We start from the raw sequence: 24902 nt of genomic DNA, 5'->3' as shown, positions 1-24902 counted from the left end.
CTCCCTTAGATATTTTTGGCTCAAGGGTAGCACTTGATCACTCGAGCCACAGCTCTACTTTCAGGTGTTTTGGTTATTAATTAGACATAAGAGTCTCACAGGATTTTCCATCCCAGGTTGGCTTTGAACCAAAAAGCCTTAGATCTCAGCCTCCTGAGTAACTAGACATAAACCACCATTAGGCAAAACACTATCTTTTTGCACACACACACACACACACACACACTATATATATATATATATATTAAATATTATACTGCCCTACAAACAAAATCAAGTACAAACTTTAAAACTGCTTGTCTAATTTGAAATACAAGCATTATTGTTATTATTAATAATATCTGCTTTGTTCTCTTATTCATTAATTCTTTCCCATTCCAGAGTTCTCTTTGGGAGCCTATTACCTTCATCTTGTAAGAATTCTCGACTACTACTCCTAAGAGACTTCCTTTACCTAAACCATATGTGGTATAGCGATAAAATGAAATCATGAATGATCATGAATAGTAAACTTTGACAAATACATGCAGGAAGTTAAGTTTGGCAGAACCCATCAAACTTGAGTTTTTATCTTCTAAGCTAGCATTTCAGGATTTCTAGTAAAAATTTACTGCTGAATGTCTTCCGACAGTCACACCCTATGAACCATCTTCAAGTGCATTAATGAAGGAATTATGAAAGTCTATCACGGGACCTCAATTCCTGAGTTGCTGCAAGGTAATGCATAAGCTGGATAAAAAATTATCCTATAATTGCCTCCCAACCCTTCCCCACAGCAAATGATCCTGTATTTGACTTTCAACACAAAGCAGAGAATACATTTAAAGCAAATAAAGTACAATTGTTAGTATACATGACACAGCTGTACAAAACTCTTCTGTTCAATTTAGTTAAATGCTTTCCAATGAAGCATGTATTTGGCGAGCTCTTACTTAATGCTGGAAACTGTGATAGATCAAGATAAGAAAGATTTATCCCCCCCCCGCAAGGAATTTATGATTAAATAAATGTCATCAGAATAAAACATGCTTCTGCTAGGAATTTTCAGGTTAAAGCTACTGTTTTCTATGTGAAGAGGCCTAAGGTTTCTTTCTTTTTAATTCCAGAAACATAAGGTACTATCTTTTATTTATCCTGTCTTACTCATAACTTGAATGTCTGCAAACTTACACACTTACCTAGTCATTTGGGATAGATTTCAGTTTTGTGCAGAGGAGTTCCTTTGTGTATAAATTCTTGAATTCCTTCATTCATAAAAATTATTAATGTTGTACTTCTTTAGTTAATAAGCATAGATTTTACATTAAAACTTACTGAATTGGAAATAAGGATTACTCTAGGGATGATTCTGTCTTGTTAGTTATTTGCCTTTGAATATAATAAGAAGCTGGTTTTGTTAAGAATTCTCTAAGTTTTAAGGTTGTTCATTTAGCTTTATTCTGTCCTGAAAATGTGAGTTTGATGGGCCTGGATTCATCTCTGTTTCATGATGCCTCTGTTTCTTGTGTGAAATAGTAGAGAAATTGATTAACTGACTTTTACTTGTAAGCCTAGCCTTTTGGAAAGTATAGAAAGTGAGGCTTATGGCATGAGGCAAGCCTAGGGAGAAAAAAAAAGTTTTGTGAAAGTTATAGCTGGACATATCATCCAACTAGTGTGTGCCTGTCATTCCAGCTACATGGAGAAGCACAAATCGCAGGATTGCTGCATAGGCCCAGTTTAGGGAAACCCTATATGTAAAATGGGTAACCGATATCAAAAGGGCTAGTGGTGTGTTTTAGGTGGTAGACTCCCTGCCTAGCAACCATGAAGCCTGTGCTATAGCACTAGGAATGCCAACATGTAGATGATACGTTTAAAATACCAAATCTAGATGGTATACTTCTATGTCTCACACGCAATTAGTGGAAATGAACATATGGCTATGTATTGATGTGAAAGTATACACACATAGTTTGATCTGGGATGTAGTAGATACTATAAACCTTTGTCATGACTCATTTTTACAGGAAATAAGATTCTCCACTATCATGACTTCATCACACAATGAGAGCAGTTAAATGTTCCAGTACTTCATCCATTGGAAATAAGGTGGACAGTAACACCAAAGACATTCTTCATGCACTTAGAACAGAAAATACCTGAATGCAATGAAGAGTGTATTTATGAAAGTGATGGATACAAGGAAGTCTAGATAAGTTGATTTCAAACAAAATATATTTCCTTGGAATCATCTGGTTTGGGTTTGGGCTGTAGAGGCTGTGATCTTTTCAAGAAGAGACCTGCAGAGTTATTGAAATTGCTGAGGACAGAGGTTCTGGTTTAAGGTTTGAATGACTATTTAGCAATGTAATAGTTTGCTCATCAGAATTCTTCAGTGCATCTCACCTTGGTCAAAAAGAGAAAAAGGAGAATTTGTTTAGGCTTGTGAGTTTCGTGGCACTTGGTATTAGATAATCTGTTAGCAGGGAATTCAAAATTAAACCACAACCTAGATCTCAAGGTTCAAACACAGACAAAACCAAAGTGAAGGGAGCTTCTACTATGCATGTTTGCACTGGTAAGTTACAAAATTAGTTAACTCTTTTATGTACATGCGAGAACCACATGGAATTGGTCTTTTATGAAATCTGAATCATTGCCCCTTAACTTGGTGACCAGACACAAGAAAAAGTTTTATGTTCAATGTCCTCATCAAAAAATGTGATGGATGTGTCACTTACCTTGATCTGATTTCTTTTTTTATTTTTCGTTTTTTTGTCGGTCATGGGACATGAACTCGAGGCATGGGTGCTGTCCCTGAGCTCTTCAGCTCAAGGCTGAAGGCCCTACACATTGAACCACAGAGCCACTTTGATCTGATTATTACACAACATACACATGAATCAAAACATTCATATTGTCCCTGACTTCCTTACACCAACCAGGAACTCTGCACTCTAGATGAATTCCAAAGCTAACTTCTTGAGCAAAAGCAAGGAGACACTAGGTAGGATTCAATTAATAGGAAATTCATGAACTGGCCAAATAGAAACCCAGGGTTTGCTTTTAGGAGAAGGACATTTTATCTAGAATGGAGCATCAGAGAATTTCCATAATGAAGGATTTATTTTATATTTAATGTGGTATCTTAATTACTTAGCTATGTCTCTATTTCCATTTGAACTGCTCATTTCCATTTGAATTGCTCATTTTACCCCATAAAATTACATATCAAAATGATAGAAAGAGAGAATGAGAGAGGAGAAAGGGCAATATGAGAATAGGGATGCATTATTGAAAATTCAAGCAACATTGCTTTATAATTGCTGATCTACCATCAATTTACTATTTGTTAGTTGCTATCCTTAGATTTATCACATTATCTTAGATAATGCTCCTAAGAAAGCATACCAATATAAAGTATGATCATGTTATTGGTGAGACGACTAGTGGATGGGGAGGCTAATCATCATATAAAGCTAAGACTCAAATCCCGCTCCTTTACATAGTCCAATGTTATGTTTACATCACTGACTGTCACTGAAGTCACTAAGTATGTGTGAAAGATCTGCACAATAAGATTGCAAATCTGAGTCCACAATATCTTCCTAATTATTCCTCTCTTAAATCAAGGTTTAATTGTGGCTTCCTTACAAGTAATTCAAGGTGGGTATCTCTTGCATTGGTTTAAGTAAGTGGAATCTCATTTCTAATTTATTTTGTGCTCCCAGTTCTTGAAAGTAAACCTACTCCTCTAATCTTAGCTTTTATTTTTTTAACTTTTGAAGCTCCATTTATGTAATCTATTACATAAGCCAGAAATATGGCTCTATTTACCACTCAATTAATATTTTAATTCATATTTCCTATTAAGTACTTTGATTTTTTTCAGGTCATGAAGCTTGAATTCTGGGCCTGGTTGCTATCCCTCAGCTCTTCAGCTCAAGGCTACCACTCTACCCCTTGAACCACAGCACCACTTTGGGGTAATCATTAATTGGAGATAAGAATCTCTTGGACTTTAGTGCCCATCTCGCTTTGAACCCCAATCCTCAGATCTCAGCCTCCTCAGTAGCTAGGATTACAGGCATGAGCCACTGTGCTCAGGTCTACCTTGATTGTTTATTTTGGTTTTTTGTTGTTTTTTTTTTTACTGGAAACATTAATACACAAACAGACATGATATCTGTTGTAAGGAAGCAGATATTAGAATAAATGATATAAATAAAGCTTTGAAAAAATTAAATCTCAAACATAGTGATCATTAATTACTGTGAAGACAATTACACTTATGTAATTGTACTTTGAATTATGTACTTTGAAAAATGTTTTGCAGAAGGTACAGGAGGAAGTTTTTTTGAATGATAAGAACAAGCAGACATTTTAAAATAAAAGAATTCTTAGTAAATGGGCCAATCATTGTACAAAGGTTTTCAATTCATTATGTCAGTTATGAGTAGAATGCATCTTGATTCACTTCATCTAACATCTTGAATTAGAGAAATGTGAAAACAAAAAACATCTTGATTTAAAACAAACATGAAAACAAATATATATCCATAGAGATCATGTCATGATTAACAGAACTAATTTTAAATTATATGTACAATTAGTACACTAAAATTGAATATTTATCTATATAAGTCTATAATCCCTGTATATAAAACTGACTGATTTGAAAAAAAAGCACACGAACTGGAATAATATGCTGTTCAATTTAAAATGCAGCACAGAGGTACAAATCGAAAATAAGATGACAGATGATTACAAATTTTAAGATAGTGAGTATATGTTTTCATCAGTTATGTCTGAAAATGGATAGAGGTAAATAATATCCCCAAATTTATGTGCCAGTTGGTATTTTGGCTGATTTTATTTTATAATTTTTCATTCTTTGCTTATGTCTAGTTTGAATAAGATGTATTTTTTTAGTAAAATCAAGGTGAGCTTTAACTTTAAAAACGTCTAGATTGTTTATTTTATCTGTGTAAGATGTTTCTCTTCTTCCGTGCCTAATTAACTAGGAAGGTCAGTACGTTGTCACTTTAACAAAGATGAATAAATCTGGGAATTAATGAGTATGCACAGGGAATACCCTTAGATATCATGACCTTGATTTGAATGTGCCTTGAGAAAATGCAAGCTCTTCAATGAGCCAGAACTTGTTTATTTTTCATCAGTTGAAGCCATGGTCATTCTTACCTGGTCTATTTGCCCCCTGAAGCTTCTGTGATATCCTGATTAGTTGACAGCTTTGGTGCTTTTATTTAATTTGCAAATGCTGGGTACATGGTGAAGCATGACAGAGAAACCATCCTTAGGATTCTGTCACACAAAGGATAGAACTTAAATGTAACATTGTTAAATTATATACATTTTACAGGGCAACTTTAACCGGGTACCCATTAGCCCTTCATTCTCTGGTAGGTGGGGCCACAGGCATATTCTGCACCCGTGAGCAGAAGATTCTCTTGCTACAAATAATTTTTAATCATTCATAGCCACACACACCCAGAGCTAACTGCTTAAAATAAAATCCCTGTTATTTTTTTTTTTTCTGTGCTAGAGTCCAGTCTGGCTTACCACTACTAGAGATTTAGTTTTGCTTTGTCCCTCTTCTCCTTTCTGCATGAATTCTTCCTGGGTACTCTCTCCACTCCATTGATTCCTGAGATCTTTTCATTCCTTGTCTTTTTTTTTTTTTTAGCTCAGTGATTCAATTCATCCCCAGCCTTTTCCATAAACATGTTTTCCAGTCCCTGCCAAAGTACAGTATAGTCAAAGGGTGCCTCCTAATGACCAGAAGCTCTTCTGATGTAGAGGACATGTTAGTGGCATGTACGTGGGAGCTACTAAACACAAATACTCCTTCCTTGTATGTGCAGTACCATGCTAAATATACTGAGCTTTTTTTATTTTCCTGCTTTGGTGACTGTTGGGGTTTTTAGTCTTCCGTCCCTCTTGACCCCCAAGAGGGATAGGGAGAACATGCCCTGACCAGGACAAGCCAAGAAAGGAGAGGGCTGACTGACCACCTGCAGCCAGCCCTCCCTAGAGGGGCAATCAGACGCGTCAGGGAGACCTGTCAAGGCAGGAACTCGTTTATTGTGGAAGTACATTCAGCTAACATAGGGTGCAGGAGCCTATCAACACAAAGGTGGGCAGGGCGGGGGAGGGGAGGTACTCTCATTGAGGACGCAGGATGTATGTACTGTCTGAGAGGGTGGAAGGGTTCAATCCCAGAGGTGGCCTTACTTTCACAAACCACAGCCATGCCTTCCAACCAGTCGGCAGCCACCATCTCAGCCAGGTGCGGTCCCAAGACCAGGGAATGAGCACTGGGCCACGAGTTAGGCCTCCTTTTACAGCATAGGTTTCCATTTCCCTGATGTGACCCCATGGGTGACTCTTCATTTTGAAGCAAATGTGAAATTATAGAATAGAAATTCTTTATTTTTTGAACAGATTCATAACATCGTGTGTGTGTGTGTGTGTGTGTGTGTGTGTGTGTGTGTGTGTGTGTGTGTGTGTGTGTGTGTGCTGTATTCTGTTTGGAGTTTTTATCTTTTCTGGGTTAAAAATGTCATACATTATTAGTATGGAGTGAGGGGGGGCTTTGTGATGATACAAAAGAAACATATAGCAAGTTTACACCTCTGCTATATTCCTTTCCCCTCTTTTCCCTTCCCACTCCATTTTCAAAGAGTGCTTGCTGGATTACATTATGTTGTTTCCAAATACATAAAGTAGCTCCATTCTCTTCATCACCCAGTATCTTCTCTATTCCACTCCCCATTCCTGCTCATTTTCCTTAAAAATTCCTCCATTTTCACTATGCTCCATCTTCATCATGATCGTCATCACCATCATCACATCATCATTTTAGGCCTAGATCCCACATCTGAGTGAATACCTAGTATCTGGATTTTTGAGCTTATTTTATCTGGGGACTTAATTTATATTGATAGCATTAAAAATACTGGAAATTTCTCTGGCAATTCGACTGCATGTGAAATTTAAGAACCACTGACTATAATCTGCAGCAATGTGGAGAGAAATGATGTGCATAATTCAGAAATATATTTATGCATGAACACTCATGATAATCAGTCTGAGCACGCAATCTAAACATCATTAATCCCAAATGTTCAAATCTTAAAAGATTAAAAGCTGTCAAATTTAAATTTGCTAGTCTAAAATCCCAAAAGTTCAAAATCTTGATAATGCTAGAAAAGGTAACTTTAACATCTTTTGAAGGTATTTACTTACATATTTAAAAGAGGATTTATTTGAGAAACATAAAACCATGATAGAATACTTCACAAGCTATGCTATACAATAAAATATGCAATGGTAGCACATGTATTTCCGTGAACATAAATAGCCAGGCATTTTAATGATAGCCACAAAAATGTAACGTTTATGTGCAGGCAAACCATATTCATAAAGAAACAGTTAAAAAAAGATGAAAGCACAACTGAAACCTAGTGCACAAGCCAGAAGTTCTGATATCCAAGGCAGCAGAAGCAAAACATGCCAGCTCTTGAAGAACTAGACACCAGTTCACCTCCTGTGTTGTCTTTCTAAGGCTGCACCAATTGGATGGTGCCTATCTTGAAAGAAAACTATACTCTCCAACTCTACTCATAGCCACACACTAAACTTCTCTGAAACACTCTCACAGACACACCCAGATAATGCTTTATCAAGGATCTAAGTACATATCCAACTGACATGCTATATAAGAGCAATGCATTAATCTCCAGAATACAGCATTTTGCTCCTCTTACAGAGCTCCTCATTGCAATGAGAGGTTTGATTTCTAGGATTTAACATTTGGAAGTAGAGCATTTAAGGCTGTGAATTTGATCAGTACCACATGTTAAGAATGGAAAATTGGAAAGATGTATTAAAAGTGGGGTAGATATGGGAAAATGGGAAAAATCTGTGCAGCAATCCTGTTTCATTCACAGATTCATTACAAGGGGTTTGAGCAAGGATGGTCAAAATATAGTAATTATTTACAAAAAAGAAAGTCTGAAAGAAGCACCACAAAGAAAAGTTGTAAGTTTGGCATGTCCTATGTCACTCAGTTGAGGAAGAGAAGTTCTCAGTCAGTCCTATGTCATCATCAGTTGTGTTTTAATACTTTGTGTGATCTGCTAGCTGTTTCTTTTGCTCTTGATTTTATAAAAATTTGCCTCCTGATCAGAAGATGGTAACTCAAAGGCAAGATAAAAGATAATGTGCTTTATTGAAGTAATAAGTGAAGGTGTTATATTATCTGTATGGCAATGTATATTTAGGAGAGGTTGGGTGCATCAAACATCCTTAGCACTGGTGGATTTCAGTGATGACAGGCCCCGTAGTAACTGTATAGTCATGGATATCAAAGTATTGTACATTCAAAATAGTGTTTTGTTCATGCCATCTGATCATCTTCAGGTTCCATTTTTAACAGCTGCTGATGGCTGCACATCTGGAATGGAAACCTTTCCCTTCATCGAAGATTTCCCTGGGTACATCACACATAAGGCTCATGTAAGCCTCGCCTGCAGGTGACATCTCAGGGATTGCTTCCTCCTTTCTTCTGATTTCTTATTTACTCAGCTCCAATTTCCCTCAAGCTAACAATTTTATCATTATAATAATTTGAGCATCTTATAACCATCAGGAAATATGCTACCTTGGGCAATAGAGCTCTATTTTGTTAACCTCTCTCTTTCCTACTTGCCTCAACTGAATGGTACATTTGGGAAAGATTGTAAAGCCCCTTGAAGGTATTATAGTTTCTCTCATACACAATGGTGATATTTATAAACTTTGATGCCAAAAGCCTCTCATGGGAGCAAGAGAGAAGGAAATATCCTTGAGGAGAGGAAGTACCTTGAATTATCCCGATCGAGGATTGGGATAGTAGCTAACAGTGTGGTTTAAAAGTGGAACTCTGAAGATTCAGGCAAAAGGATAAATCTGAGATTTATTAAGAAGGAAGAAATGTTTTTGTTAGAATATACAGGAAAGAGAACTGAAGCAGAAAGACTAAAGCTAGTGTTGGTTCCTCTCAAAGCACAATTTTCTATTTTCTTGTTTCTAAACATTCTGGAACTTTTCCCTTAAGCCCACATCCTAGAAGAACTGCTCTGAGGATGCTGTGATAGAGTGGTGTTGAGAACGGGAGTGGGGCCTGAGCAGAGCAGAATAAGGAAATTGCTGAATCAGCAAACGTGGTTTTGCTGGTCACTAGCCACATCTTGGTCCTACAGAGATCAGATGACTAATGGAAAGCTCCAGTAGCTTCTGTCTAGAAGCCAGGGGTCCTGCCAGTGTGGTCACATTTTAATCCATCATTGACTGGAGGCCATCTGGGAGTTTTGGAATAGGAACGTGGAATGCCCTAGATGGATTTCTTCCTATTTCCACAGAGGGAAAGTCTTTAGTGAGAGAGGTTTTCTGACCCCTCAGCTACCACCCTGCACTTCACTGATGAAAGAAACATCCACAGGAAAAAAGAAATCAGGAATTACATTCTTGCAAATCAAATAAGTAATATTTGGAAAGAGTAGATATACACAGATTTTAAGGAAGAGTAGAACCAAGACTTAGTGTCGAGTAGTTTTATATCAGAAACAACTTTTCCAATTCTAGGCTTCCTATGTTGGTTTGAGTTTGTGGAGAAGTAAATATTATGATATCTGTTTTGTAAAATATACTTTTATGGGCCTTCCAACATATCACATCTCTAGTTAGTTTGAAAACCTCCAAATTATTCAAGTCAAACTTGAATATTTTATCATAGAATATCTAAAATATGTAATATTGAACGTCAATTCCCTTTGTTAAGTAGTAGGGGAAGATTTATATTTATATCTAAATTGAATAATATTTGGGATATGAATAATTTCAAATTCTGTGTCAAAGATATTAAAAACTGATAATAACTTAAAGTTAGTAATTCAGCCTTTTTACAGGATTAGTGCGATCATTGATTTCCTTTATCTATAAACACATATTAGCACAATCAAAAGAGAAATCATGTCCATAAATGATCTTTAACCATGCTTTGATGTCCCACAGTGGGCATTTAGTTTGCTTCCCCTTAGTTCTGCCATTATAATTATTGTCATTGTTGGTAATATTTGCAATCACTCTACACACTTTTTTCTCATGTTTTATGAGTGTCTGACAGTAAAGATCATTTGTTAATCATAAGTTGGTACACTAACATCATTCCCAAAGTTTCTCTATGCATAACAATTCAAAGTACTTGTTCAAAATGGGTTCAGTATTGCCAATGGTCACTATTTGTTAAGCATTTATTATGTCATTTCAGTTCCTTTTTTTCTCTCCAAAAGAAATGGAAATATTCTCTTCCACTTCAGTCATTAAGGAAGAATTCTCACAAAAGATGTATGAATTTATGCACCTCATAATCTTCTAAAGATGATCTATAACACCTGTTTGCAAATACAATGCAAAAAATGCCAAGTATAATGAACATTCTGTCAGGCAAGCTATATAGAGAATGAACACTAACATTATATGTGGCTGCTACCTCTTCATACTGAAAAGTTAGTTCTATCAAACATCTTCAAAGAAAGTGCTGGTATTCATTTTGTGTGAAACTCTATGCTATACATTTAAAGGGAAATAGAACAGGGAAACTCAAAATTTTGGAATTGTAACTAGTGACATCCCGGAGTGATGAGTCAGAAAGAAAGAAATCATAAGAAGAGACGTTTCCTACTCATTTACCTAGAATAGAAGTCGGATTCTTCATATGGTAAAAATACCACCAATCCATCAAATAATGGAACCTTAAAATTAGCTTTACAATATAATCAAATCTTCACATTCTCCTAACTCCGAAAATGTAACTTGAAGACTTTTCAGAGTTAAAAGGTTACACAGGACAGAATGTTACAAACCTTGTAAGAGGATTCACAAGATGGACACCTGAATTAGCTCTATTGTCATTGTGATTTATATTAAGAAGGTTTCACAAACACTGATCCTCACCCAGTGAAGATTCTTGACAAATGTGAGAATAAAAATTCTGGATCAGTCAATTGCCATTCATTATTTTTCCTCTGACAATTTAGTTGGCATTGTGCAGACCTACAAGCGGGGCAGAGTGTGAAAGACACTGTGAAAAGCGCTTGAAATTGAAATGTTTGAAATTTCTAAAGACCTAAATGAAGTTGGGTGAGCTTGGCCTCATTTTCCTGGTCAGTAAAGGCTTTTCAGAGAATGCAAGCCTTCCTTTCAGTGGTGTGCTCTATGTAAATAAAAGAATCTTCACACCAGACATCTATTTTAATTAAAGCTGGAAAATGGAAAGCCTCGCTGGGAAAGCAAAGCTATCCCTTCTCTCATCTTTCTAGTTTAGAGGTATTGCTCTGAATTTAAAATCAGAAATGTCTAAATGATCAGGGAAATTCTTTGATGGATTTCCCTGGCCATTTGAAATATTGAGAGGTATTTACATTTGAGGAAGTTCATACTTTTAAGTGCCTACTCTACCCTTTAAAGATTTAAAGTATCTTCCTAGGAATTCTTCCTGAAATGAAAAATCCTTACTTCCTGTTAACTGTGTTATGTCTTCCCCAGCTAAGTATGAGGATTTTATCCCCGCCTGACAATTTGAAATAGACCCTGCCAAGGAGTTAAGAACAAGTCAAGACAATGAAGTGGAGCTATGTAAGACAAACAGGGATGACAGTAGGGTATATCCTTATAGAACACAACTCTCAAGCCATAAAAAAACAAAACCAAGAAAAAATCCAAGGAGTAGAAGAAAGTCAGAAATACACAGGAAATGGACAGAACAAGCTCCCTGACACAGTATCAGGGTACTGAGATGACAGTGAAACCACAGCAAGTGTAGCTCATGTGTCTCGTCTCATTGTTTCTGAGACATTGAATCAACTTTCATAGGAGGAAAGGATCAGATAGAATGGACATGAAGTCAATATATACAATTATGAAGCAAAATTGGAAATCTATGAATTTGGACAACCTAGCAAACTCTCTATTACGTTATATTACATATTCCAGGGAAAACATTCCATGTATTTTGATAGTGACTGGCATAGAAGTAGTTTTCATAGCATTTTGTTAGCATTGCAATTCTTGTTTGTCTGGATCTTGGTCATGCATCATCCTTCTATTACTGGTCTTATTTTTTGAAAATAGAAAATATTTTAATATACATAAATCGTGCTGGTTTCTGTGATCTTGCACAATAGCTAGGTCTACAGTAGGAGTCTTGACCTCAGTCTCTACCTTGCCTCTTGTTGGAAACAGTTTCAAATGACAAAAAGACACACCAGAACAGAGCGGATGCCTAGTGAAAAAAAGAACACAGCTTTAAAAGCAAGCACAATATGACTTTCATTTGCAAAGGAGGACCAACTGCCTGTGTGAATTTCTTCATCCAATGTGTTTGACAGGATTGAGTTGGTGTTATCCACACTTTATCACCTGATTATTTTAAATCTTCTGTGTTTGACACCTAAGTTGTGCTCAAACTTCCATTAATAAAAACAAAGGCAAGCCTGAATTTATTCCCTTAGGATAGTTACCACTATTTTCTGAATTCATGGTTATTCTAAACATTGCTATTCTGCTGCTATGTATCTCATCATTGTATTCGAAATGTTTACTTAAAAGAAAGAAAATAGAAATGTCCATACCATATTCAAGGAAAACTGCATGGCTATTTTAATATCATGGAAAATATAGTAAAATGCCAGACTTTAAAAATTCTTATCATGTGATTGTTTATAAGTTTCATCCAGAAGTATATGGTGGTAAGATAATAATTATGTGAGGATAATGTTTAAGATATGAATATATGTCCTGACTCAGAAAATATGTGGTATTACTTAATTTCAGTGACACAAGGCTTTTTGATACAGTTCAAATTTCCTTAACTTTTTCCCTTTGTTAAGATGTATATGATCTGAAGACTTCTTATCAAATCAAATTAATAAATATTTATTTACTACCATTAATGTAACATATATTTGCTATAAAAGAAGTGAAATTCCTAGTTATTTATGCTTCTTCCAAAGTATGTGAAATTGTTTCATTATGATATAAAACAGTTGCACATGAAATAGAACCACCAGAAAGTTTAAAATATATTTGTAATTTATAGTCTTCTTCCTCAAAAATTGACAAATTATAAAAAAGCAGAGTATAATACCCTTCATCCATCCATTTCTGTAAATATTGCAGAAGTGATTTGTATTCACAACAATATTGTACATGCCTCTCTACCTTCTGATCTTTGAATTATGATGCTTAAAATATACTGAATCAATCTGCAGAATTATACAACAGAAAAGATCCTTGAAAGTGGATATGATTCATCTTGTTGGCCTCAGCAATAAAATTCATGCCAGGCAGGTGAGTCTTATTATTCAATAGCTACATGGTGGCAGAGTCCACAAGTTTCCCTGCTTTCAATGAATCTATTTTTTTTTAATTCAGTGACCTTTGTTATCAAAGTAGTCCTCAATATATGTGCCTCAGTATGTGTTTTCTGTATCAAATTCCTCAGAGGAAAGAGAGAACAATATGACACTGTACATATAAGAACTTAGGGGCCAATTGAAAAAATTAACACAAGAACTCTTATGAACCCCCTCTGATGTGTCAAAACTAATGTTCAGATATTACACATCTTTGATATACTATACCAGTTTTCTTTTTAGACAAAAAAAAATTTGTTCACTCATCCACATTGATCTGCATTACAGGATTATTTTTTAAAGTTCACACAGAGCAGAGAGGTTCACTGTACTGGTTAGCCTTGGCATTCCCAGGAAAACATTCTGAGTTCTTTACCTGGATTTCATTGATTTTGCTCAGCATTTTGAGTTCCATTTTCTCTCTATCAAGAGAACAGTAGACTCATCGCCTCTGGAGATTTATCCTTGACCATATGCTCTTTAGTGTTACAGGGAACTTCCATAGAAAAGTAAGCCACCACAGAGGTCCTTTACTTCCTTGGTTAAGTTAATCCTAAGTATTTTATTTTCTTTGAGGCTATTGCAAAAACAGGTGCTTTCCTTATTCCAGTCTCACTCTTTTTGTGGTTGGCATAAAGGAAAGCCACTGATTTTTTTTTTGTCAGTCATGGGGCTTGAACTCTAGGCTGGGCGCTGTCCCTGAGCTCTTTAGCTTAGGCTAATGCTCTACGTCTTTGAGCCACAGTGCCACTTCTGGTTTTTTGGGTGGTTAACTAAAGATAAGAGTCTCATGGCCTTTCATGCCCAGACTGGCTTCAAACTGTGATTCTCATATCTCAGCCTCCTGAGTAACTAGGATTACAGGCGTAAGCCATCAGGACCCAGCAGCCATCAATTTTTGAGAGTTAATTTTATACCTTGCTACTGTGCCGAAGTTTTGTATCAGCTCCAGTAACTTGAGAGTCTATAAAGGTTAAAGAATCCTATGGACGTACAAAATATGTCATCTGCAAAGAAGAAAAGTTTCACTTCCTCTTTTCCTAGTTGGATCTTCTTTATGCTTGTTTCTTGCCTTATTGCCCTACCGAGAACTTCGAATACTATGTTCAAGAAGAGTGGAGAGAGTGGGCATCCTTCTCTTGTTCCTGATTTTAGTGGGAATGGCTGTAGCTTTTCGCCATTAAAAATAATGCTAACTTGGGGTTTGTCATACACAGCCTTTACTGTACTGAGGAATGTTCCATGGATTCCTAGTTTCTTCAGAGCTTTTAGCATAAAGGGGTGTGGATCTTGTCAAATGCCTTTCCTGCATCTATTTAGACAATCATGTGATTCTTGTCCTTGCTCCTGTCGATGTGATGAATAATATTAATTGACTTACATATATTGAACCAGCTTTGCATACCTCTATTTGACTTTGGTACCTGGTGCTTTGTATATACACATATTTGTTTATTTGAATCAAGAAAGGGAAGGGGAAAAACAAGGTGATGAGTCAAAGGATATTCACAAGACAATATGTTGGAAATGAGCTTTACAATTTGGGAGGGGTTGGAGGGAGAGAATGTGGAAGAAAACTATGGGATAATAATGTTCAAAAAGCAATGTACTCACTACTTTATGAATGTTACTGTAACTCCTATACATATATATCACCCTAGCAATAAAATTAAATATAATATTTTTAAAAGGAAAGAACATTAAAAATAACAAACACAAAGAAAAATCTCTTGTTTATACACAGTGTTTTATTGTTTCCTGTCTTTTTCTGTGTTTCTATTTAAACATATCTTAGCCCACTCATGGTAGCTCTAAATTAACCATCTTAGTTTTCTAGCAAACACGGATAAAGGAAACAAGCTCAGTAACAGTAAGTGCTTGTTATGACATACTCTTTAGAAATAATGAGACAGATTTGCTACTGTTATAATTTGGGGGTGAACTGGCAAGAAAACAACACAAAGATGTGAAATAAAGACATTTACTTTCTGTACTCTGGGCTGCTATTTTTAACTGTTATTTTAACTTCCATTTCTATTCAGTTTTTATAAAAGTTCATAACATGTATCTGCTTCTGGCTTTCCAAAAGAACATACTTTTAAGAGCACAGTTTTCCTTTTCCTATGCCATTTATTATCCTTTGTACATGTACACAATCTTTAGATGTTTTTTTTTTTTTTGCAAAAAAAAAATGCATGCAAGCTGGGTGCTGGTAGCTCACACCCAGCTACTCAGAGGCTGAGATCGGAGGATGGCAGGTCAAACCCAGATGGACAGAAAAGTCCATGAGACTCTTATATTCAATTAACTACTCAAAAAAATGCCAAAATGGTTCTGTGGATCAAGTGGTGGAGTACTAGCCTTGAACACAAGATGGCTCATGGAGGTGCATACCCAGCCCCAAGTTCAAAAGCTCCCAAACATAAACAAAAAAAAATGCAGTCTTTAGAAAATTTTATAAATTGTATATGTAAACATATAAAGTTGTTGCAGTTCTCCAAAACTTAAATCCCCAAACATTCTTCCAGATGAAATGCTAAAATAGTTTCTAAAATATAAACGGAGAAGAATAATGATCCTCAATGTTTCAGAAAGTTCGTAACTCACCTGACAGTAAAAATCCTTTCTGTTCAATCATGTAAGCTCCTCTTGAGAAATTCCCTATGTAATTTTATGGAGTGTAAGCTCAAAATTTGTTGTAAGATTCCAGGAGTCTGTATTCGATGTCAGAAACCATCCCAAACAGAGGGACCTTATTACTATCGTGACTAACATGGATGGTAGGCTTCAGCTTCCCTATAAAAATGTGTGCTGCATTTTCATAAACCATGAAAACACTTTAAAAACTCATAGTCGTAGCAGCAACGACACCTTTTAAACAAGGGTAGGAAGTTTCAAAGTACAAAACCTCTCCAAAGACTTATATAATATGCAAAATAAATTATTATGCCACTTCATTTAGTGAATATTAAATAAGCTTCTTTAGCTACTTGTGCCATCAGTTTATTTCACTCAGCTGAATAGTCTAATAATATTTTCATTAAATATTTATATGAACAATCAAACACTGCAAATGAAGAGCATATCCCCTGACATTCAAGATGGTTTCCAGACTGATAGCAGCACTTTGTTATGTTGGTTGGGCTCATATGCTCTGGCTTAGAATGATGTTTTCCATTAGCTTTGAGTGTCTTGTGTCTGATCTTAGAATAAAGGCTATTCATTATGTCTTCTAATTTAAAATTTTTATTCCTTCATTTAGGAAGTATTGACGATAGAAACGTAAGTGCATTTAAAAGTTAGGGTCATGTAATGTTAATTCAGCCAAGGAAATTGATTAACACTGTTCATTTTTTAAAGCAATAGGATATATACTATTTGGTCTTACACATTTAATGTCATCATATTCATATGATTTAATTTTTATTTCCATTAAATGAAGGTGACTCTAACTTTGACTTTAGCCTCATGTAGGATTTTTTTGACTTATGAATGCATGATAGTATGCAGACTATAATTTAATTGTATTAAATTTGAAATCCTACTAGTCTAGCTCTGGAAGTATGATATTTTGTCTGCTTTCTTTGATCACTGTTTTCATATACTTCTTAAATATATCTAGAAGCTAGAATCACCTTGCCGTTTCCAAAAAGTAGAAAACTTCTTTGATAATCATTTTAAGTTATAATTAACAATGCTATATTACTTTTAATCAAATTACATTTGGCTTTTTTTTGGTTTGAGAAATTTTCATTTTGTACATATGTTTTTCTAGAGATTGATCTCGAGGACTTATGCACTGCATCATTGAACTACATTGCAGCCTGAGACACCGAATCTTGCTTATTGTTAAGACTGAACTCTGTGCCTTCAAAATGTGCTAAGGTTATGGGATTGGCCCAGGTGTCTCTCATACTTCAGGCTTTGGTACCCTAAAAGGAACATAATCAAAGCCAGTGCAGTCTTTATTGAATGTATGTATGTATGTATGTATGTATGTATGTATGTATGTATATATATAATATATATATATTGTATGTGTGTATGTATACATATACATATATATACATACACACAAATACTATATAGTCTATATATGTAACAGAAATAGAAGATATATATATATATATAAAACTTGGAGGGAGGGCTCACTCCATATCTATCTATCTATCTATCTATCTATTTATCTATCTATGACACACATATATATGTGCTAAATATAACATACACACATATATACATACATATGTATGTGATGTATGGGGGTCTTTGAAAGAGCAGAATGTTGAAGTCTAACATAAACAAGTGTCCCATACTAGGAGTTAGCAGGGCGTGGTGGCTCATGCCTGTTATTTTAGTTACTCCAGAGGCTACAGATTCAAAGCCAGTTCGAGCACAAAAAGACCTGAGATTCTTATCTCCAATAAACCTCCAGAAAATCGGAAGTGGAGCTTGGCTCAGGAGTAGAGCCTTGAGCTGAAGAGCTCTGGTACAAGTGCCCAGGCCTAGTTCAAGCCCCAGGATAACCCCCCCCCTAAAAAAAAGAGTCCCAGTAACCAGCCAATACACACCAATCTCAAGGTATTACAGAACTCATGTTGTCACTTGCCTTGACAATAACAGACCATATACTAGGCCTTAGATGAAATCCTCTCCATCATGTTCCCAGCTCCATATCCATACTAGTTTATTATCTGCCATACCTTTCTTAGGAATGTAACAAAATATCCTCAATAAGCTATGTGTTTCTAGTCACTGAAGCACTGTAGAACTTCTCATTGCAACCAGGGAATTTGGGAAGTAAAGTTATTTAGAATTATGAAAAGGCAAAGTTGGCAGTCTCAGATTAGTTTGCTCAGGAGCAAACATATTTTCTTCAGAGTGATTTCTTGACATCGTCTCCCATGTCAAGAGTCTGGTAGAGGTGTGGAAAAGTAAAACTAAGGAGAAAGAAGCCAAGTAAACTTGACACATTCAGTGAAATCTCATAAAAGCATGATTTCCAGACAAAAGAGTTACATTTATTTTTTATTTTGCCAGACTTGGGGATTGAACTCAGAGCCTGGGCTCTGTCCCTAACTCTTTCTGTGCTCAAGGTTAATGTTCTACCACTTGAGCCAAAATATAACTTCTGGCTTTTTCTGAGTAGTTTACTGGAGATAATAGTCTCATTGATTTTCCTACCTGGGCTGGCTACAAACTGTAATCTTCAGATCTCATCCTCCTAAGTAGCTAAGACTATAGGCATGAGCCACAGGCACCCATCATCCACCTCCATTTGGTTACCAATGAAAAATATTTGTAAAGCACAAGCACATTCCAAATATCTCATGAAATATACTTATCCTAACAATAACTCCTTCCTGAAAATTCTGTACTTTGATTTGCTAAATCTGAAGATTCTCCTCCAAACATCTTTGGAGAGAGATTGGGTCAAACCTGTAAGGTAATTAGCCAAAATGTTTCAATTTCTCCACACCTCAGTCTTCACTTAAGTGTGGCTCCAGATGAAAATAAATTCTCTGGTACTTTCAGCTTTGTGTGTATTCAGCAAAACTAGTGGAAAGCACTTGTGGTTAGTTCTCCCACCCGGAGATTCAAGTGCTAGGTCTAGGGACAGAAGTTACCCTGGGAGCTGCTGTGTACAAGGCCAGCAAAAGAGATCTGAGTGGCAATGGGGAGAATACTGAGAGCACCTATTAAGCTCATATTGTTATAGAACAACTGAGATCTGTGGTTGTCCAAACAATACCTCTTGCTTTGTATTGTTGCCAAAAGCTTATGCTTTGCTTTTGAAAAATCTCTCGAGACAATGAAGAGCTGTGGCAGAATGGATTTCTTCCAACACTGAAGGAAAAAAAATAAAACAAAATCGGACTCTTCCGCATATGCATACTTTGATATCTCAATCCATCATGTTATCACAGAAATGAACTGCTATTTTTTCTTGTACTTTTCTATTATGGAAATCAATGTATACCCTGCAGGCTATTTTACACTGAATAAAGTTAAAATAAATGAAGCTGTTTTCTGTGTTTCAGACCAATCTTGCTATTTATGATGTATAAATAGTAAATATTTAGATAAATATAGATGATACAGAGGTAGAAATGAGGGTAAAGGAAGGAAGGAAAGAAGGAAGGGAGGAAGGAAGGGAAGGACAGAGGGAGTAAGGGGTGAAGGAGGGAGGTGAAGAGGGAGGGAAAGAGAAGGGGAGGAAGGAAAGTAGAATCACTCCATAAGTGAAACCAACAAGCACAACTGTCTTAACGTGGAGATTAATTGACACAGAAGGCAATGATTCCCCTTAATGATAAGGGAAAAAATAGACTGAAGAATGAGAGAAATTGCTTACAGTAAGGTCCCATTTCCTTTTAGGTTCTTCTGGCCACTTGATATCCTGAACTTAATGTGTGGGCTTCCTAGATAATTAGGTTACTAATTACCCATGTACCCTAAGGACTTTTACCATTAAATTATTTTAAAAGTTAACTACAGTTTTCTGACTCCTTGGGGGTAAGTGATCCCAGAAGCATATTGAGAACATGCTTCTGAATTGTAAGAAGGTTGTTTTTTGTAAGATATAATGAGAGTTATTTAAAACAGAAACGTCAGTACTTATTTTATGTCAGTCTCAATTCTACCAAGGAAGTGTGTCATCAACTAAGGAATCTCCAAGTGCATGTACTGTATGTATTTTATAATTGCACATGAAACAGCAAAATGGTAAAATCTGTGGGTTGGCACACTACAGACATTGTCTCATAGCACAAAATAGTCCAGGTAGAGCCCTTTAATGTCAGGAAACATGGGAGGTAATTTTGCATCTAGAACCCCATCTAGGATGTTCATATCCTAGTGAGTGACACGCTATTAATCCTCCTCTCTCCCAGTCATGAGAACAAATACATTTCAGTAATACAGTTCAAGTGCTCTTGTACAGAGGGGTACTAGTCCTTCTTGAAACACAAAAATTCCTTGGCCCCTGCTATGTTACTCATTTACATTCACATGCTTTAGTTTTATTTGCCAGGTCCATTTTAACCTGGCCTCTGGCCTCACCTAAGCTCAGCACCACTATGTATATGGCAACGAAATGCTCTCTCTTCCCTTCAACTGGCAAACCATCTCTGATTCACTAGAATATAAGCACTATAAACCCTTTTCACTTCAGTTGGCTAATAGCTGCTTATCCCTTAATATGCGGTTCAGTAAATTACACTCCAGGAAGCCTTCTCTCTTCTTTCTCAGGCTTGACTAAGTACATTTCATCTATTCTATCATAAAAATTCAGCACATATACTATCTTCAGAACATAATGCATTGGTTTATTTAACCTATTTATGTAACCAATTCCCTAGAAATATTTAGAGTAAAGATGACTCATCAATTTATTTTCATCTTCTAAATTCAGCAGAGTATTCAGGACTCATAGGAAACACTTAATAATAATCTGTTGAATGAATGAATGAATGATTGAATAAATGAGTTCTGGCTGACTACTATACTGAAACTGAGAAGCAACGGTCATAAACTTGCATATAAAAATTCCAAGGTTTCATTTGAATACAGGTCTATTTAATGCTAAGTTGATCCTTAATGTGGTTGCAATACAGATTGATAGTTTATCAATTTATAATGCAATGAATTGGTGCAATATGTAAATGAATATACAACATTAATTGCACGAGTTTTGATAGGTCTATCATGAACAAAACTTTTATATATACAAACTTTTATATCTATTTTAAAATAATGTTTTAAACATTTATATATAGGCATATATTTATGTCTGAAAACACAGATAAATGATTACAGGATAAAGTAACAAATATTTGTGTATTATTTATTCATTATATTTGTCTGCAAGAGCTAAAGAAGACAAGGACTACTTCACTTCTTTAATTTCAGAGTTAAATGAAAACTACTACAAAAATATGTGAAGTAACCAAATACTAGAATGCAAAGCAAAATCCAAACATTATGCTCTTAAACTTTTTTAGTTCCATTGCAAAGAAAATTATGTTAAGTCTGATCAGGAAAAAAAATCAAGTAGTTGTTTAAGGCCAATCAATGTACAACAGGCTTCTAGTTATCAAGGACTGTGGCTGTCATCAAAGCATTAGACCATTACCTTTTCTTACTATTTAATTAGAATATGGTAATTGTCATTTTCCACAAATTAAATTTCTTTGATGCACAGTAAATGATACTCTGGAATTTAAATAACGCCTTTCATCGTCAACATAATTTATAAACATGAATTAAGTAATCTACCAAACTGGCTATTTGAAAATATTATTTCCCTTGAAAGTAGATGTGCCTAAACTTTCTACTTAGTGGTATTGAATTTAATTTTTCAGCCACGATACTTTACAACTCAAGTAGTCTATCACATTCCCCTCAATTTTCATCTCCTCTGTTACTAATAGGACAAGTACCCAATACTCAAACTAGAATTTCACTGGGGAATTGTATGAATATACAGTTTTGTTCTCTACATTCTACTTCTTGTGCCTGTACAAGGATTCTCAGTAGTATAACTCTATTGTTTGGAAATAAAAGGGTCATATATATACATACTAATAATCTTTTTGAAGATTATGCCTGTAATCCTAGCTACTCAGGAGGCTGAGATCTGAGGATTGTAGTTCAAATCCAGCCTGGGCACAAAAGACTGAGAGTCTCTTATCTCTAATTAATCACTAGAAAATGGGAAGTGGGGCTATGGCTCAGGGTTAGGTTGGTAGCCTTGAGCTGAAGAGCTCAGGGACAGCACCTGGGCACCGAGTTCAAGCCCCATGACCCATCAAAAATAAAAAAAAGAAGAAGAAAAAAGAAAAGAAAATGTTCATCAAGATATGGTATTGAATAAAGGGGATCCAAATAGAGAAAGAAGAAATGAAACTTTCCCTCTTCACAGATGACATGATTCTGTATATAAAGAACCCTATAGACTCTACTTCCAAGCTACTTGAGCTGATCCAAAACTTTGGCAAGGTAGCATGGTATAAAATTAACCCTCAAAAATCAGCTGCCTTCCTATACGCCTAGAGGAACAAGGAAACGATCAGGAAAGCAACTCCTTTTGTAATAGCCTCAAAGAAAGTAAAGTACCTAGGAATTACCTTAACTAAGAATGTAAAGGAACTTTTTGATGAAAAGTTGAAAATAGGACATTAAAGAAGAACTGAGGAAATGGAAAAACCTCCCATGCTCCTGGATTGGAAGAATCAATATTGTGAAAATGGCGATCTTGCCAAGGGCTATCTACAAATTCAATGCAATACCCATCACTATCCCAATGTCATTGTTTAAAGAAATAGAAGAGGCAATCCAAAATTTCATATGGAATAATAAAAGACCTCATATAGCAAATTCTTAGCAGAAAGAACAGTGCAGGAGGAATTTCAATACCAAACTTTAGACTCTATTACAGAGCTATAGTGACCAATACAGCATGGTACTGGCACAAGAACAGACCTGAAGACCAATGGAATAGAACTGAGGAACCAGCTATTAACCCACAGACCCATGGTCACCTAATCTTGGATAAGGGAGCCAAAAAAATAGAATGGAAGAAAAATAGCCTCTTCAACAAGTGGTGTTGGCAAAACTGGTTAAGCGCCTGCAGAAAAATAAAGTTTGATCCTTCTTACTAACCCTGCACCAGGCTTAACTCCAAATGGATCAAAGACCTGGAGGTAAAAGCAGATACATTGAAAATTTCACAAGAAGGAACAGGAGATACTCTAGGTCTCCTTTGCACAGGTTGAAACAAATCAGAGAAAGTATGGATAAGTGGGACTTAACTGAAACGCAGAGCTTCTGTATGTCAAAAGACATAGCTAGAAAACTAACTAGAAAGCCTACAGAGTGGGAGAAGATCTTCACTAACCATACAATGGACAAAGGCCTCATATCTAAAATATATCAACAGCTCAAAAAATTGCATCACTCCAAAAGTAATCTCCAAAGAAACAACGATCCCATTAAAAGACGGGCAAAAGACTTAAAGGGAAGAAATAAGAATGGCCTATAGACACATGAAGAAATGCTCCACATCTCTGACCATAAAAGAAATGCAAATCAAAATAACTCTGAGATTCCCTCTCACTCCAGCTACAATGGTGATGATCAAGAAATCTAATAACAACAGATGCTGGAGGGCATGTGGCCAGGAGGGATCACTACTACACTCTTGGTGGGAGTGCAAACTCATTCAACCACTCTAGAAAGCAGTATGGCAGTTCCTCAAAAGACTAAACGTAGAGCTCTCCTATGACCCAGCTATTCCTCTACTTGGCATTTACCCAATCATCCAGAAACAAGGACACACTAAATCCACTAGCACAATGATGATCATTGCAGGACTATTTACCATAGCAAAGATATGGAACCAACCCAGATGCCCCTCAGTTGATTCAGTGGATCAATAAGATGTAGTCTTTATACACAATGGAATTCTATGCTGCTGTAAGAAAGAACGACATCTCCCCATTTTTAAAGAAATGGAAAGACTTAGAAAAAAATCATAGTAAGTGAAATAAGCCAAACTCAAAGGAACATAGGCTCAATGGTTTCCCTCATTTGTCATAATCAGCAAAGACTTTGGGCTCTCCTAGCAGCGATTTACAATACAGCAAAACCTAGACACATAAGGCCGTATGACGTTAAATGAAAGGACCTCCAGGATAAGGAAACAAAAGCCATATAATGAGTGATTGTTGTCTTTAATGTACTATGTTATCTGTCATCTCTTTTGCTCTCCCTTGGTTATCTCATATTGTTACAGTATTTTACCTTGTTATCTCATATATTGCATATATGCATATTTGGTTATTTGAAATAGGATAGGGAAGGGGGGAAAACCAGATGAAGAGTGGGGATGGGAGGAGGGAAATGGGGACCAAGACATGAGAAAGGGTATTAATGTAAGTGAAATAATGCACCCTCTATCTGGTGAATATAATGTAACCCTTCTATTAATTACAATAAAATATATGAAAAAAGGTATATTATTGGTAAAATGATACAAAGAACTTTTATCCCTTTTCTTGTTGCAGTTAAAAGACATTCTTATATTGGAAATAATGGGGATATATTAAGAAAGTACACTGAGAAGAAGAAGGAAAGGAAACAGTTGTTGAACATCATAGACAAAAAAGTGTAAATGCATGCTTCTATTCTTCATATAGTCTTACCCTAAGCTCTAGGCTCTCTCTTTGCATTGTCAACTGGTGATGGACCATCCTAATGCAGACTGCAGTGACAGTCAGATGTGACAAGATATAGAGGTGTGTGTGTGTGTGTGTGTGTGTGTGTGTGTGTTTACTGAACTCAAGGTCATGCACACACAAGCCTGTACTCTACCACTGAGCATTCTGCTCCCTGTCCTCCCCCATCCCAGATTAAGAAGTGTTTTCACCTCTTTTTTCAACA

At 36.0% G+C, this 24902-nt stretch overlaps 1 long non-coding RNA gene across 1 annotated transcript; it reads left to right on the top strand.

The window, feature by feature from the left end:
• The first annotated feature begins 630 nt into the window (after nt 1–630).
• On the top strand, nt 631–24692 carry LOC150063309 (uncharacterized). Its single transcript, XR_016535412.1, has 3 exons — nt 631–717; nt 3875–3968; nt 24527–24692. It is a non-coding gene; the product is annotated as an uncharacterized LOC150063309 (long non-coding RNA).
• The last annotated feature ends 210 nt before the right edge of the window (nt 24693–24902 follow it).

Source organism: Megascapheus bottae, chromosome 5, assembly GCF_031878675.1.
Source record: "Megascapheus bottae isolate mThoBot1 chromosome 5, mThoBot2.hap1, whole genome shotgun sequence".
Classification (NCBI taxonomy): Eukaryota; Metazoa; Chordata; class Mammalia; order Rodentia; family Geomyidae; genus Megascapheus; species Megascapheus bottae.
This window is presented reverse-complemented; position numbering and strand designations above follow the sequence as displayed.